At 43.1% G+C, this 17446-nt stretch overlaps 1 protein-coding gene across 1 annotated transcript in view; it reads left to right on the plus strand.

Moving 5' to 3' along the window:
* The window catches only part of LOC146197331 (carotenoid-cleaving dioxygenase, mitochondrial-like), a 79679-nt gene that overhangs the window by 21704 nt on the left and 40529 nt on the right, over positions 1-17446 (plus strand). The window lies entirely within an intron of this gene.

Below are 17446 nucleotides of genomic sequence, written 5' to 3' on the forward strand. Positions count from 1 at the left end.
CAATATGCCTTGAGCTCACATAACTTTCAGCTGTCGACCTATGAACGACGGGTGGACTTTAAATTGCATTTTTCAAAGGTAGGCATTTCTTATTAGGGTAATTAATAAATTCATGTATAACATTTCGACTTTTGCTTCTTTACTTTGTGAGGGTTTAGACTGCTTGCGAGCTTGACACTGGTGGTAAATGTTTTGTTTCCTTTGCTGTTCCATGCTGATGTTCTGCAGGTAAATCAATCATCAAGCGTTCCTATGGCTTAATTGTCCGCACAAAACGCGAGCATATATGTATGAAAATGTGATACCTGTTTGCAACAGATTCAGCAACCGACGATCGATATTAATACTGGTGCCTTTTCAGCATTCCCTTGATAATTTCCAGACACATTAACGTAGTGCCGCCGAAAACGGCAAATAATCTGTTCCTCGAATCCACCGCATGCATATTCCTGCTATTGCCACCACCGAGCTAGCCTGTTGTTAGTGGGCATTAGTTCGCTCAATAAACTGTTAGAGCCCCAAAACTATTACTATTCTCTCTGTAATCGCCCGATACTCTCATCACACTATCCTCGATGGTATTCGTTGCTTGATTGACCAGACCAGCGTACCGGCTACTACAGTAGCATAGTAATGCGTCAGCTCAAAATGAAAGGCACATAATGATGCCCTCAGAATACAGCACATTCACTTACCCAGAAAAAATATTGAGAAAAATATTTTTAAACATTGTGCACTTTCAAACTGCTGTGCCATACGCGTGAAAGTGTGATATTTTAAGAATATCTAACAGAGGCTTTCGTCCAGGAATAACTCGGTTCACAGTTACATCTGTTCTCCTATAGTAATTTGTTGCTGAACCTTATTGTGGCGACTGACGGTATCTCATAGTAAGAGTGTCCTGTGCGAAAACCTCTGCAGACCTGGCCTAGCCTTCTCACATTTGCGAATTCCGATATCTGTGTTGAGTAAAACCAGTACTCGACATTTAGGCGTTGCTTATACCTATATACTTGAGGACTAGACGAAATAACAACGGAAAGCATCTAGATCCCAGTCTCTTCAATATAAGCGGAAATACGAATTGTAAAACGTAAACTGATGACAAATTCCAAATGGTTGTACTCGCAGAAAAAAATAAAAACTTTATTAATATCAATCTGTCGTCTATATTTTAAACCATTATGCTCTGTGCCTTTTCTGTACCAGTTTTCTTGCTGTTATGAGGTATCGATGGCAGACATATTTCTTTTTGAAGTGGTTAATGCATTGTCTAAGCCTGCTGGCTTCAACTCTTTCAAAGAGCCTGGAACTTAAAAATGACTACTGAGAGCCCAACAGCAGGAAGAAATTAGACCTTGGTTTAGAGACAAAGAAAAAGGTGTACAGTCAAGGCATGAACAAATGATAGACCGGACCTAGACACAGCTGATACCTAGGCATAGTTCGTTATAAAGCTGCTAAGCTAAGTGTAGCGCAAAAATTTTACCTTTACGCCTCTACCCCCATCCACCCTCCCCTTACACCTAAACCTTTTTGTGGCTTTACCACTTTTTATCTATGGGCGATGAGAGAATCATCCAAACCAATTTCTCTGCAACGTACGATGACAGGTTCTTGTCTGGATTTCGGCAGTGGCAGCTCGGAAAGTGCGCGCACTTGTGCGAGTTTTACACATCTGCACCGAAGCCCTCTTCCTGTAAACGTGGACTCGGAGTAACCGGAGGTAATCCGTACTTCAACCTGCATAAGTTCTTTACAACTGTTCCGCAGAACACGGTCCTAGTAAATTAGATTATGAAAGCCAAGTCAGGTCACGTCGAGATGTGTGCAAGTAAATGACATTTTCAGTTTTGCTTCAAAGACCATTTGCAAACAACTTTGTGAACACATCTAGACATAGATAAACCCGTAGTTTAAACGAACGACGGCCAACTTCCCTCTTAACCTCGTTCTTGCTTTTGTTTTCAGTGCTACATGCACTGGCTGCAACGAATGTTATTCTTCGAGCACACAAGAAAAAAAAAAAAGAAAAAAAAATCTCCTGTCTGTCACTGGGCTTTGCTTTCTTTTTTTTTTTCTTTGGCAATGGCCTTTCTCTCTGTGAGACGTGGGCGTTATGACACTAGGAGCTAACTAAATGACGCTCTTTTGTAGTTAGCGGTCGAATAAGAGCGGGTGCACGTCGCTTAGAGAAAGTATTCATTCGCACATTCTTGTCTCGCGTGAGGTGCTCTTGGAACTGCGCTTTCTCTCTTCAGCGGAAGGTACCAAGGCTTACTTGTACATATGTCTTTAGCATCCTTTATCATGCGGCTGCTTTTCTATGGAGGCGAAAAGCAAGGCGCCCATGTGCTGTGCAATGTCAGTGCACGTTAAGAACCCCAGGAGGTTTAACTTTCCGGAGTCCTCCACTACGGCGTCTCTCACAGCCCGAGTCACTTTGGGACGTTAAACCGCGCTAACCAAACCAAACCAAAACATGTGGCGGAATGAAAATTCTCTAAGTGGTGAGGCTGTCTGGAAACTTATCTGCATTTACATAAAAAAAAGAACCGAAGGGAACACATTTGTGAAAAACAAAAAAGGTGTTCTGTAAGTTCAAATATTTATCTGCTTAATTAGGTTTAGTTGCAGTTTAGTGGAGAGTGAAATGAGACGTCGCCAGTACGGGAGAGCATGAATGATGCACGGCAATCAAATTTAACTTTGTAAATAAAATAAAACGTCTTGGATCGTAGTGAATTAGCCATGCAATACCACGGAACTATATGAAGAGGTGTAGAAGCGTAAGTCACGATACACTAATGCAGAGCATATGGACCACCTATCCCTTACCCTTCACCACTTCGTCAAAGTGTCTGGTATTTATAAAATGTTTGACTGTCTTGCCTCTAGGAGAGAAAAAACAAAAAAACGTCCTTGCGTTTGCATGCTAAAATTCCGCTATAAGCCTAATTAGTTAATGCTGCGCGTAAATGTTGCCAGTACTGCGATGCAATGCTTTGGTCTTTCGAGACGTCTGACTTAACACAATTACTAAGATGTCATTTTGTGCGCTCAAACAACAGTAAAACAGTCTATTTCGCGCGAATCGTGTGTGCACTGACGAATTTGCATCTATATAACAACTTCAACATTGTTTCATTGAACGACATGAGAGCAATTCAGTATTGCAAGTCATTAGTTGTCCACAGGAAATTTTATCATTCTGGTATATCAAAATCTCCTTTGGGCTTGTATTACATTTCGAATCCATGCTTTGTCGCAGCTTGTTGGACATCGGCACAGGATATGGCGAGAAAAGAGAACAAGACCTGTCGGTGTATAAAACTGCTTTGTAATAAAAAAAGGCCCCTACACGCCCTTCAGATAGGTTCCTTTTTCAACTCATAAAAATAAATAGTGAAAAGCGTCGACAAAAAGTTAAGAATCAAAACCACAATGGAATCGCAACCCATGCTGAGCTGTGGCGACTTGTCATCATGAGCGGTGAGTGGACCACACTTCCACCGAAGAATGAGACGACTCTGCTGCTCTGACCAATGACTGAGGTTTTCTGAGGCGCCTTGGGATCTCATGCATTATGGATGCGAGACTCTGGTGAAAGGCCCGGAATCTGCGAAGTCGTGGAAACCTTTGCCAGTTTCGGCCGCGCGCTACGAAGTTCGGTGGGTTATGCAGCACGCGTCTCCTGATGACAGCAGTCCCTTGCAACGCTTTCCCCACCCTCCTCGGAAAAAAAAAAATAAACCTGCCTCAATTTTCCCGTCACCTGAGCGCACATTATACGACGGCACAACGGTACGACCACCTCAGACATGGGATTCAAATAAATGCGCATTTTGTTGAATATTTGGAGCGAACCATCTTATTCTCGTCATCTCCTCCGCTGTCCTCTACCTCTAGTTTGTTGCATTTTGTTTGCGCTGTTCATTTCCCCACCTGTGGAAAGATACAGTAGCCGTACATGGAAACAACCAAGCAGGCGAAAGTAGCAGGATATGCCTCAATAAAACCTTAATGGTGTTGTGTTCAAAAGGCTATGTCTACATCATGTCAACGGTTGGGAGTCGTTTTATTATGGTCTGTTGTTATATTTCTACTGTATATCCCGTTCATATATCGGATATGTCTTGGTGTATTTGCGCGCAAAGTGGCTTAATGTCGAATGTATCAATGAACAAGTTGTTTTTCTTCTGGCAGCTTATAAGGCAACTCGCCAAATATAGCACTTATCCAGTTAATGTTAACGTGGTTATTCTGTCTGAACTATGTCTACTGCGATACCCACCAACATATTACGACATAAGCTCCTTAATATTGAGTGGTTGCCAAAGGAAGAACCTTTGATGGATCTAAGGAATCTTAGAACGGCGAAGCCAGCCTCTGGCAGGCTTATTAATGTCTTATGTGTGTTTGTGTTGTCTTGCAAGAGTCAGGCAATAAAAAAAAAAAGAAAGTCATCGTGGCGCAGTGGTTAGATCGCTCGACTCCAGACTCCAGTGCCTAAGGATGCGGAATCGAATCCCTGCCGCGGCGTCCGCCTTCTTTTTGGAGACGAAACAGAGGCGCCCGTGTGCTGTGCGATGTTAGTGCACGTTAAAGAACACCAGGTGGTCGAAATTTCCGGAATTCTTCACTATGGCGTCTCTCATAGCCTTAGTCATTTTGGAACGTTAAACCCTATAAACTAAACCAAAACAGAAGCTGCCCTGATTTGGCTGAAGGGCGCAATATGACTATTGTCAACGAGAATGTATTCAATCTGCCACTTTGTTTCATTATTTTCTATAGTATAGAAAAATGAGTTTGGGGGCCATTTCTTCATTTCGGTCATATTTCTCTTTATCTGGTTTGCACAAAACTTCGCTACTTTTTCTACAGCTAGTAGCGTGCAGTTCCTGCCCTTATGCTACCATTAAAAGAAGTAGGAACTTCGCTGTAGCTTCGTTGCACAGATTTCACTTAATAAAAACTCCTACCGTGCAGAAATCCGCACGACGCTCTCGTAACAAGGACTCAGTATCAAGCTCTCCTAATAAGCAGTGGCGTAGAAGCGAAAATGAAATAGGGCAACGAGAATAAAAAAGCGATTCTGCCTAACAGGCAGCGATTTGGGCCATTTTAACCTATATTAACAAGCATAAATTTTGCCTGTTTCCAATATGCCTTTTTGTGTCCTATCAACTGACGATGATTTCACCAAAATTTGACTCCATGCCGGCATGAAATTATTTTTCCTAAGTATATCGCTGAAAATATATTATAAGATTCATGAGTACTCCGAAAAGTACTGCACACGTACGAAATTTAAACCATAGATAATTCACGAGGCCTCAGAAAAGAATAAAGAGAAGCAATCTGCCAGGAATTAATCAGCGCTTGTTCTTTTCACATCAGCGGCGGTTCAGTGAAGTGAGGGCCTTTTTAGGAGCTGTTCTGACATTTGTTTTTTAGACGTGCACTTCAAGCAACTCACGACGTGTCAGTGGGTTCTTGCTAGGAACGGCCCATGTCGTGGGGATTTTCTGCTTGTTGCGATGCTTTCGGATCAACCAGTGAGTGCTCTTATTTCGGAAACGGAGATAGCGATGACGGCATACATTATCTTCTCAGCCTTTTTCAATGGTCGTCATCCTTCGAAGAATGACGAACTCTTTCTTGTTATTTACTTCTTTTCGCCCTTTAGCTTTCAGGGAAGCACTTTTATTGGTGAAAAACTTTACACTTTGCATAGAAAAGGGGAAAAAAAAAGCGAGGAAATTCTTTTTCGGCTGAGGTGGGCACGCACACATATACTTACAACAGATGCTGGCGCAATAATCCTATGCACACTATAGAGCGCAGTTTCTAGCAGTCCGTATTCAAATAATTACTTTGAAATAATTTTCGCAAGCACTGATCAGACGTCTCTAAGAAATTTTAACGGACCAAGGCACTCAAGTGGTGTACGGTGAAGTGCGCACGCCACCACACTGTGGCGAGCTGTTCCTCTGATTCCATCTAATTCTGTAGCTGAGTGAGCAACTATACAGGAGCAGCGACTGAGAACAAGACAGAAGGCACGGAACACGGAAACCCCTCAGGCGTGAATGTGACCGGTCGTACCTTGCTCGCGCCCTTACTGTGCTATGGACAGTTTTGCGATAGTTTAATACCTAAGGAAATGCGCTATGAGCTGACATGCGCAGAAAGCACGAACGTTAAGGTTTTGTTGCTTACGTGCACAAGCAGCCTTTTTTTTTTTTACCCCCCCCCCCCCCCCCCCCCCGAAAAAAAAAAAAATCTAATCCGTTTATGCATTCGGAGGAGCCATGAAGCGTACGACAAAACATGTAGTTTGATAGGCACTCGGATTGCGGAATCTGCATTGAAACTGCCCGCCGGTCGTGATCTATGCCACAGGTTTGGCGATTTGACGCGGAGACTTCAAGAACAGCTTGGCGGAGTGGTTAACGGCGCAAACGCTGACAGGTGTTTCGGTAACCGTGGCGAGCCTACGGAGACCAGTGATAGACTGCACTCAACGTACTGAAAAAAAAAAAAAGTGGTTATATCACCTAGAGTACTGCATCATAACGTTACAGTTGCCGCGATTATCTCAACCCATTTAGTTTATAGCTAGTTTTCCTGTCTTTAGGTTTTCCTTTGACGGCAGATAAGATCCTTGGTCCGTGACCATGGCAGTCGACTTCTTTCAAGACAAACAGGGAACTGTTTAGTTATCTAACAGCCACCGGCTTGAGTGACACTCTGACTATGCTCCACATCCCTTTTCCTTCCCCCTCATTAATCCCTTTATCTCTTGTCTTCCCCTTATCAATGTTGTCCCCACACAGTACGGTATTAATTCGCCATGCGAATGGTGGATAAAAACTGCTAACTTAGGCATTACTTTGTTAAATGACTTCAATGAAAACATCCTTAGAGCCAGTCATAGGACTTCGAAGGACTAAGCAACATAAACAAGAGCACTTTCGTGCTATGTGGACTCGCTTTCTCATTTCCTGGCCTGTTTATTTATTTATTTTTTTGCTCTCTGTTGGTTTACTGCATAATATGTCTCTCGTATTCCCTCCTGCTTATGCCGCGGTGTCGAATAATTCCCCGGAACACGTCAAGCAGAGCCGCTCAGCTGCGACCTCTATCACCGCCCCGTGACGGCCTTGGTATTCTCGCCTCGGCTCCATTCATTTCTCGGCCCACCCTGAAGGAAGACAGCGTATTTATATAACTTTTCCATGGCAGCAGGCAGTCGTATACGCTAACGATCGGCGGTATGCATGAGCGAAACATTTACGGCTGCTTTTTTGGAATCCCTTCTTGTTTCTATTACTGAATAAACCGCCTGCTTCTATTAATATACATATGAGACCACTCGATGTTGAGTACTAGTATTCGGGTGACCTTTTCTCACAGACAAAAATAGAATAACGAAAAATTATGGTGGCACTTTTTTAACAACAATCTTGGCCTCTGAAGGCATTGTTTCATTTTATAAAAAAGCAAACAGCTCAATTTCAATCAGTGCTGCCAGTCGCAGTAATTATGGATGGCTATAGTTTTCATGGAGGCTTCAACACGACTAAGACAATTTGTCTTACTGTTTTTGTTAACATTTTGATGGCCACGTATTGTTCCGGATATCAGTGGGGAGGAGAGAAGTATTCAATGTCAAATCTACACAGACGTTTGACCAGGTTGGCACATTCTCTGCGAGTTGACAGGCGTTTTTTCTTTCTCTTTTTTTGAAACTTCTACTCCGCTTTTAGTTTAAGTTTAATCGTTGATCGCTCCCGTCTGGAGCTCCCTTTGCGGATCGTCGCTCGCATAACGCAGTTTGCTATTCTCCTAATTACTAGCATATTCAATGTGTCTTTATTATTAAACATGTACTCACTATAATACACTCTTAAGGTTATGTTAAAGACCACCTGACATAGATGTAAAGCCTTGCTTTCTTCGCAAGCCGTAGGAACGTGCCTGTGCGGCTTTGAATTGGCGTGCCCGACTCAGAATTTAAGGGTCAAACTCTGCATCCTGATGTCAGCTTAAATCTCAGATCTGCGATTCGAAATGGCAGCTCCTTCAAACTTTGTCAGGACACGTGGTCTTGTGACGTCCCACAACCCACCGAATAGTCAGTGCCCAGCCATGTCGTCTGCCAATTACCGCCAGCTACGGCATGCTAGTGCTTTTTCGACACCGCGAGACTTCAAATGTTGTACAGTGTCCTTGCCGGGGCTGCCAGACACTTCTTTCTTATATGGAGGCACTAAACCTCACGCCTTCAAAGATGTTGACCGAGAAGAACAACATAATACTGTGCTTCAAACCAACCACCTAAGGCTCGAACAAATGCGTGATACACTGCATCACGGTGCTTATTTTGGTTTGTGTTTTCTCGCTCAACTCTTGGGCATTGGTACAGGATTGTAAATACTATCGATAAGCTATACAGAACCCAATATAGAGTTTTGCTCCGTTCCGCTAGCGCCGTTCTGTCCTCTAGCAGGGGATATGGTCCAACTGGTGTTGAAGATTACCAGCGGAGGTTTCATTTCAAGACATATCTACGCTTAGTTTCTCCTCACACAAATGTGACGATAAATGTGAATAGGAGAGGATTTTATTTCATGAAGAACGCGTTTCTATCAATCAGTTCCTGAGTTTGAGATTATCACGGTGAATACATGCCGATGATGTTCATGGCAGTCGCGACAAACGTAAAACATTTTAAGCAATGGGGTCAGTTTTGTTCGAACCCTCTGACTATATGCTCAGCGAGGTGCAAGAGGTTATTCCCTAGAGGTGGCTCCATCGTCGAGCGCTGTACTGGCTAGTTTTAAGTTAGGCGCTCGCGACAAAGGAACCATCCAGACAAAATTCGCCTTTATCAAAAATGCGGAAAATGCGGCGTAATGAAGAGGCAATGCAGTTGAATGCTAAAACCACGAATGTTCGAAACTAATCCGTACGTCGACTCTCCCTACGGGATCCGTCTACTACTATGTGCAGCTTCGTGTCAATAAATGTGCCATCACCACAAAGGCTTTGTAGTGTGAGCAGTATTAAGCATAAATACAGTTCTTATTTGCCAGGTAATGCTTGCAGTTAAAAACCAGTAAATTTTAACAATTAGAATGGTTCAACGCAAGTTGTAAATTGAGGTTAGCACTACAAGAAAGTATTGCGAAGAATACGCATAAAACATCGAAGCACTGAAATATTTGAGAAACCGAAAAAATAGAGTAGGTGAATTCGTAACTTTCCAGATAGCAAAGTGCAATTAAGAAACAGTGCAGGGAGAGCCAGTGGTGGTGAGCGTCTGCGGCAGAATCGCCAATCAAGCCGATGTGGGGGTCACAGACCGTGAACGGTGTTCTGCAGACCAGAGGATGTGGTGTAGGCGAATGCGTAGCGAAATATTGATTACACCGCCATGTCCGTCTCCCTAGGGGTTTGAGCGTCAATAAGCGGTGAGGAAGTGCCGACGGGTACGTTAGTAAAAAAAAAAAAGAATTATGAGAAAGGCAAATAGCAATTACTACACTCACATATGGGGCCGAAGCGTGGAGGCTAACGAAAAGGGTTCTACCGAGGTTGAGGACAACGCAAAGAATTAAAAAAATGGTAGGGGTAACGTTAAGAGATAGTAAGCGTGCAGAGTTGGTCAGAAAAATAACTCAAGTTGCTGACATACTAGTGGAATACTCTATAGAAGAAAGGGGCATGGGCAGGACATGTAGTGCGAAGAGAGGATAACCGATGGTCGCTTAGGGTAACAAACTGGATTCCAAGGGAAGGAAAGCGTAGCAAGGGGCGCAAGAAAGTTAGATGGGCGGATAAGGTTCGCAGGGGTCAAGTGGATACAGCTAGGACGGGACCGGGTTAATTAAAGGAATATGGGAGAGGCATTCGCCCTGCAGTGGGTATTGTCCGGCTGGTGATGATGACATTCAAAAAGCATGGAAAATGGAAATATGATAATTTGTAGAAAAGCTGCGAAAAAATACTCTGTAGCCAGAAAAGAACACGCGTTAGCTTCTCAGGCACACGTTCAGAAATATGAACGCAACATTTCTGGAATTGCTAAGCATTTGTTTTTCTTTCTCGTAAGGAAATTAGGTACAAGGACACTTGATAACAGAAGCGATATCAACACTGAAATCGAAGAATATTGGCTAAGACACACACACTTATCCTATATACTAATGTACCATTTCAGCAAGAAATGGCACCTATTTTTCATGTATTCTAAAACCAACGCTGACATGGCTGTGGTTATTGAGGCCGTGTTCATGGCTTGCTGTTTGAGTAACATGTCTGCACGTCTGAAGAGCCGTGAGTAGCAAAGCGCAGCGCAGTTTCACAAAAGAAAGTGTTCAAGATTAGCCAGAAACTAAAACAAAACTGACAGAATACGCTCGCCACAACTTAGGGCGATAGGTATACCGAGCACTGTTTTAGGCGGCGATTACTATATTTGTTTTCTTTTAGTGAATAGTTGCTGGCTCTTCTCAGACCACTTGGTATGGCGCCTTCCAATAAAGAAATGCGTGGAGTCACAGGACGCTGATCGTTCTGTGTTGTGCGGTATTCCGCAAACGCTAATGATAACGAAAGAGGCTATCAACTTTACTATAACAAATGGCAATTGGTATGATGCAAAAATTTCAACTCACTGGCTTCAAAGGAGATGGTTTCTTCTCTCCCCGAATTTTAACCTAGAATGAAAGAAGGCACGTATGTAAAGTGCGAACTGAGTTGGAACGTTTCAACGCTTCAAAAATTTTCATTACCAAAACGCTCGCTGCCGCAACGCGCAAATCGTTAAATGCATCATGGAGCCTGCGCTTATGATGGAAGCGGCCAACCGATTCGAAGCTAGGGAAAACTTTGGACTCTCCGGGACATTAAATTGCTCTCAGCCCACGTAGCGCTACGACCCGCGAAAAGCTTAATTACTGACGGGTTGCCCGCTTTTCTGATGTCTCGCTTCTCCTAAAAGCTCTTCCGTAAGTTGTGGTTCCATTGTTTCTATGTGCGGCCGCTCAACGAGACTGAAAAGTTGCGCAGACATTCCAAATTGCGGAACAAAGAATTCAAAATTGCTTTAGAAGATAGTTGCGGCGCTTTACTGCCTCAGCAGGCCTATAATGTTCTTCTACCGGAAACGCGCGTTCAAGCCTAAATTAATGCGCAGCTGCCCAGAAGCGCATATTTCAAGAACTTTGCAAAAATGATATCGGCAAAATTATATTTCACAGGCGAAGCCTTTATCCCGTGTGCCTCTATCTCATTCTATGGGAATGTTGCCGGGATACTCCTGTTTCTAAAGAATACATGTGGCGAGATTTAACACTGCAACCTGGTGGACCTGAAACTAAATTTTGGCGCATATGTCTACGAAACACATAATGAACACAGAAAGCGACAGAAATTTCAGTGATACCCTGTAGTCATAGATCCGATGTTAATCAGATGCGCGATAAAAGAAATGTGTTCACACAGAATATTTAACGTTGTTAATAAGAGTTTCCTAGGGTAGCTTGTGGCGCTGTCTGTTCCTGTAATTTATGCAAACATTTTCTCCGACTAATAGCACCTTCTGACTACAAAGAGCAATTTCCTTTTAATTTGCCAGCCTACATTGCTTTAGTTTTGTTTTTGGAGTTTGACGCCTCAATTCGAATAAGGCTATGAGAGTCTCTATACTGAAGGCTCCAAAAATTTCTACCATCTGGTGTTCTTTAACATGCACTGACATCGCGGACCACACTGCCGCCTTGCTTTCCGCCTTCCCCACTTACATAGATATAAAGCAGCTCTATATCCAGGCTTCAAGAACGGGTCTACGTGACTGAGGGCTAGGGTGGCTGACTGGGGATCCAAGTGCTCCGCCTGATTCGATTCATATATCAAAGAAGCTACCCGACTTTACGAATCCTGTATGTCATATGGTCTCATGACGTCACACCACCCACCGACCAATCAGTGTCCGGCCATGTCCCCTGCCAACTGCCACTTGCCAGAATCGCGATCAAGATTTTTCGCTGACGAAAGATTTTCAGCAGAATGGGGCCTTTAACGATACGGTGATAAAACGTACAGGTAGGGACCACAGAGCGTGTAAGCCAGAGAATGCAAGTCACTTAGGGCCAAAAGAATTGACAAGTAGAGAGCAGCCCGCCTGCATCGCCCAAAGTTTGTCTATGACCTGCATTTATTTTTCGAGGCAAAATAGCTCGAGATTTATTTTCCTCAAAATTCAATAATAGAGATAAGGACTTCTTCAAGCAATCGCGTCTAAGAAAGACCTGTTTTACTTTGACCCACTAGTTATCGGTTTTTAAGGCATGACTCCGACGTCGTCAACCTATTCTCAGCTCGCAGAAATACGATTCGTCGTCGCGTCTTCAAACACAAGGGGCGATAAAGAAATAAGAAAGCTATGGCCTCTTTTCCATATCCCGAAATTGAATCAAATAGAGCAAAAAGCTGCAGTTTACATCTTATTCTCTCTCCACATGTCCGCGTAGCTAGAAATGTTCACGCGAAGAAGTTACGGGAAAGATTTCGATTTTTTAATTGTTCGTATTGCGGGCATCCTTGAATAGGGCAGCGAATATATTTGGATCTTCAGAAAGCTCGAAGAAAAGCATTGCGCAAGAGGAAAGCTATGGGCAACAAGGCAAGGCACCGCGGAAAAAGAAAAGCTCTTAACTGGTCTTAAATTTCATTGTAATTTTGCTTTAGAAATATTACCTCGGTATGTTTTGAAATGATTTCTTTCTACCCTTCTCTCCTCTTCGCGCAACTGCACTGCCTGCATGCATAAGGCTCTGTTAACAAAATTGCCGCCAGATACCCCCCAGAAAACGTTTCGGTATATTTTGTCCAAATGCATCAATAGGCGTTGGATACACGGTAGAGAGTTCAAATTGGATTTGGCGGATCGCAAAATATTTTGTTTGCGGGCTTCGCGCTTCTTTGTTGTATTTTATTTATTCTGATTTACAGTCTCAATGATGGCGGTATTTTATACTCTCGAATGCGGTCTACCCGATTTCCCTCTCCCTGGGCGCCCTTTATGTTCCAGGCGCATTGCTGCAAAGAATATAACAGCATACCCTCTAATGTATTTTTACAAACAGAACCATCGGGCCGCCCATCAATCTGTTCTTCTTTAGCTCTACGCATTGGGCTCATTTAAGCTGCCGCACAAAAGGAGAACCAAGAACGTTCACGGAAGGCTTGTTGAGTTCAGTGGCGAAAAAACCTCTTTCATAGCCTCTTGTCAGTAGAGGACAACAAGGAATCAAGACATGAGAGAGAAGAATTTAACGCTTGCCATAAGATTGTGCACAAAGTGACAGTGACAGCAGCAGCACGACAAAAATGGCCTCCACGACGCGCATTGTTGACCATCACTTATTTATACTGAATGAAAACGAAAATTAGTTATGAGGTAAAAAAGAGCGCTTTAACTATCCCGCTGTCAGTGGGTACGACAACCTAGCAGCGAGAGAACTGATAAATGAACCGCCGATAGAAGGAAGAGGATGGAGGGGAAGCTGTATTTAAAGTCTTCGGAGTAATGTTGACCACCTGGAATCCTTTCATGTGTGCTGGCACCACAAATAACTCGGGAGTTTGCGTATTGCATCCGTTGTAATAACGCGGCTGTGGTCAGAATTTGCGCCTGGGTAACCATTTTCAGAAGAAGGACGGCGTAAGCACTCAGCCGCAGCGGCAAATAAATTTGTTGCGTCAAAAAATACAATTCGTTACAAAGCATTGTTAAAGAGAGAGCCTCCATATAAAATGCTGAAGCCAGTGACCATGGTATGTTTTGGCGCGTAAGAGTGTATTAGATAACGGATAAGAGTACTGAAGCCTCTCATGTGTATGTTCGCACATTAACTTCAGGGAATAAGTTAAAAATGCAACAACAGCCAAGAAATCATTAAAGTTTTGAAACTTGAGATGGGCATGAGGGTAGGCAAAGTTTTCAAGCTAACATTCAAGAAAATATCATAATGTGGGGAAGTTACTATACTGCCTACCTGCGCTCACTTACCAGTGGTCACTATTGATGAATCTTGCTGTAGGATCCATTCAGTTTAGAGGCTGAGTTCACAATAAAAACATTGGGCATGTTAAATCAGCCAACCTCGATGCTATTCAATGCACGCACATGTGATCCAAGGTTCTATGTTGCGCGATAATTTGTTCAGGCATTTAATTACTCCTTGCGTCTTTCTTTTTCGCAGTTACTTCAGGCGACTCAGTTCAATTTCAAGCTGAGGCCCTCAGCGATCAGAGTAGCTACTCGAACTCCTAGAGCAGCTGCCTATAGATTCGCTGAGTAACTCTATTCGTTAATGTGTATGCGTGCTTTCAGCCTCGGCACGCATCTCGATTCCTCCAGGTCCCGCGCTTGCTTGCGCAACGAAAGGCGTTGCTCCCTAAACGCACTCTTCAGTCTGGAATTCATGGCACTACAACACTTGCACCATCCCTTGCGCCAAGTGCTCGGTCTCCCTGAGAGTGCAAGTTGGCTGCACACAAAGAATACAGGAGGGGGCACAAAACACCTCTTCCACGGCCGCGAATCGAGCGGCCGTGCCTGGTTTAACCGACTACCACGTGCAAGGCGCGACTGCTCTTTCGTGCAGCGTCTGCTTCAGGTAGCCGGGGCGACGTGCGGGTACCGTTAGAGGTAAAGAGAGTACGCCGTGCTTTGGATTTACCGTTACGCTTTGTCAGCGGTCAAAAAGAAATCCACGTGTGCGTTAGAGCGTTATGAAAGCACTGTTAGGTCACAATCACTGATACTGACTGCATAAAAAAAAAGAAAGTTCGGCCTTCGTGTCGGACGTTAAGACTTAGAGCAGCAGCACCCCGTGGTTCCTTTATCGCCGCTCGTGACTATGCAATTCTCGCAATCATCACACGTAGTTTTTTCAAGATAGTGATATAAGCCTCCCTGCTGCATCGTTTTGCGCGGTGTAAGATAGTGATATTCCAGTTAAAAAATCTACAGAGTCGTGTCAAAAATACCACAAAATATTCTGTAGTTCTGTCATAAACGTCAGATTTTTCTGTAGTTCTGTATTTTTTTCGGTAGTAAATTTCTGTAGTCTGTAGTTGTGTAGCACTTTTCTGTTGTAAATACAGAAATTTCTGGTGTTACTACAGAACGTTCTATTGTTCACAACAGGTTTCCCGCCAAAAACCGCACAGAAATTTTGTCGTAACAACGAACAATTTTCTCTAGTTTTTTTCCGACTGGCATAAGCGTTGCATCGTTTTGCGCTGTGTTAGCGCACATTCCGGTGTGTCACAACTAATGACAGCTAATTGCATCGCCGTCATGCTCTCCTGCTATTGGAACGTTTTTCGTGGTAGTGGAATGCAGTGGCTTTGGGACGCAATGTTCCATCTCATGACACTCACAATTGTGGACCAAGAACATACCAGTGCGGACGAGGTAATGTCTTTTCCAGCACACTCTAGGGTTAGGAGGTGCAGTATTTAACAAAGCTTTTAAGGAAAGTCGTAATGCTGCAAGGGTAATGACGCTGGAGTGAGGGTTTTCATTCACAAGACAGAGTGGGCTAAGAAGGCTTTTAACTGCGTGCCTGTATACTTCACAGCTCCTTGCGTGGCGAATTTCTGCTACTCCTTTGGGCTGTACCACTTCCTGGGGTTTTATCTGGCTGCCAGTTTCTCCTATGGCTGCATTTTTTTCTCGCAGTAGTTTTGAAGGGAAATAAAGATGGTGGTTTCAGTCTCGTTCGGAATCTTTTGGCGATCACATCCACAAGATATTGGAACGTCTTCGTTTTCATTGCCAGCGCAACTGCGCCCGTTTTGGTTATCACTTCAAATTATTAGGCGACTGCGGAACATTTTAAGTCACAGTAATGCTTATATACATGGTTAGTCTGGCCTATCTATTCACAGAGAAACCTTGCTTTTAATATTTCAATTGTGCTTGCATCTTGTGTTAGTCTCCCATAGGAACTAGTATGGTGCGTATATGAATAGCCTAAAACTGTACGCCTCCGAGGATTTGCGGATATGTTAACAGGTGCGGTGAATTCTTATGAAAAACGTGAAAAGTTGCTGTCATTGACTGCTTAAAAGTATAATAAAAACGAGCTTGCGCAGTTCTTTTTTTTTTTGCGCATCTTATATTTTGTTGCATTATATGTTACAGTGTACTATTCAATTTCGCAGTTTTATCATTATTCTTCCGCTTAGGCAACTCACAGGAATAACAGCGATCTGTTGGACTGGATGAGCGTATAAATGAGAAAAAAGAAAGATAATAAAACATAATTCTCAGACTACTTCATGTTTGCGACTCCGAAGTTTTATTTCAGCAAAGCTGTCACGCTCAGATCTACCCAAAAATTAAAAAAAAAATCATTTTTTTTTTGGTTTAGCTTACATCTTTTACTTTTAGCGTTCTGTCAGGCTATTTTTAAATTATTCAAAAACATGAACTTGAATTAGAACTTCAATAAATGGAACTTCTAATTTTATTCGCAAAGTGTTGGCGTTCCTGAAGCCTTCTCAAGACCTGAGAATTGCGATTGTTCATGTTTTTGAATAATATAAAGATAGCCTGACAGAACGCTGAAAGTAAAAGATGTAAGCTACACCAAAAAATCTTTTTTTTTTTTTAATTTTTGGGTAGATCTGAGCGTGACGGCTTTGCTGAAATAAAACTTCGGAGTCACAAATATGAAGTAGTTTGTCAAAAGATTTTGTGGCCTAAAAAGGAAGCAATACAAAAGCAAGAACACAAAGAGAATACTAGTGGGCTCCGAAAGTAGAGGGGCGCTCGCGGTCACTTAGTGAGAGAACGATGGGAGAAGATCAAAACGAAAGAGAGAATATTTTCTTCCCGAGTGCCGATATGAATTCTGAGTTAGAAGCGCTTCTCCGAAAGCAACTTGATCAGAGCTGCGCGAAAATATTGTCTCGACAAGGACAAAGCGCGCCTGGTAGAGTGTTTCGACCAGCGACGTTCATTCATCCAGCGCTGTGATGTACGACACACGCAGTCTAACTTCCGGCGCGGAAATATTAAAATTCTAGCAGTTTAAGAGCTAAGGATATATTGTGCCGCGATAGCACTGTACACAGTCTTTCTAGACATGATCCGCCGCAACGACCCGCCAGAAGGTGCATCGCTTGAGGAGGAAAAAAATGAGCGGACGCTTTTTAAGATTAATAGTAGACGCGGCAGAGCCTTTAAGGCTTCCTTTTTGTTCGGGGAATTCTTTTTATAATTTTTGTTTTAGTAGTCTTTAGGGGAAACGAAGTCGCTGAATCTAACTCACGTTTCGGTAGACTCTACACAGCAACTGTCAATTGTTTTACGCGAAAAAAAAAAGGCACTGCATCTGTTACAGTTCTGGGTGCC

This window comes from Amblyomma maculatum, chromosome 3 (genome assembly GCF_055883805.1).
Source record: "Amblyomma maculatum isolate TAMU_Amacu chromosome 3, ASM5588380v1, whole genome shotgun sequence".
In the NCBI taxonomy this organism is placed as follows: domain Eukaryota; kingdom Metazoa; phylum Arthropoda; class Arachnida; order Ixodida; family Ixodidae; genus Amblyomma; species Amblyomma maculatum.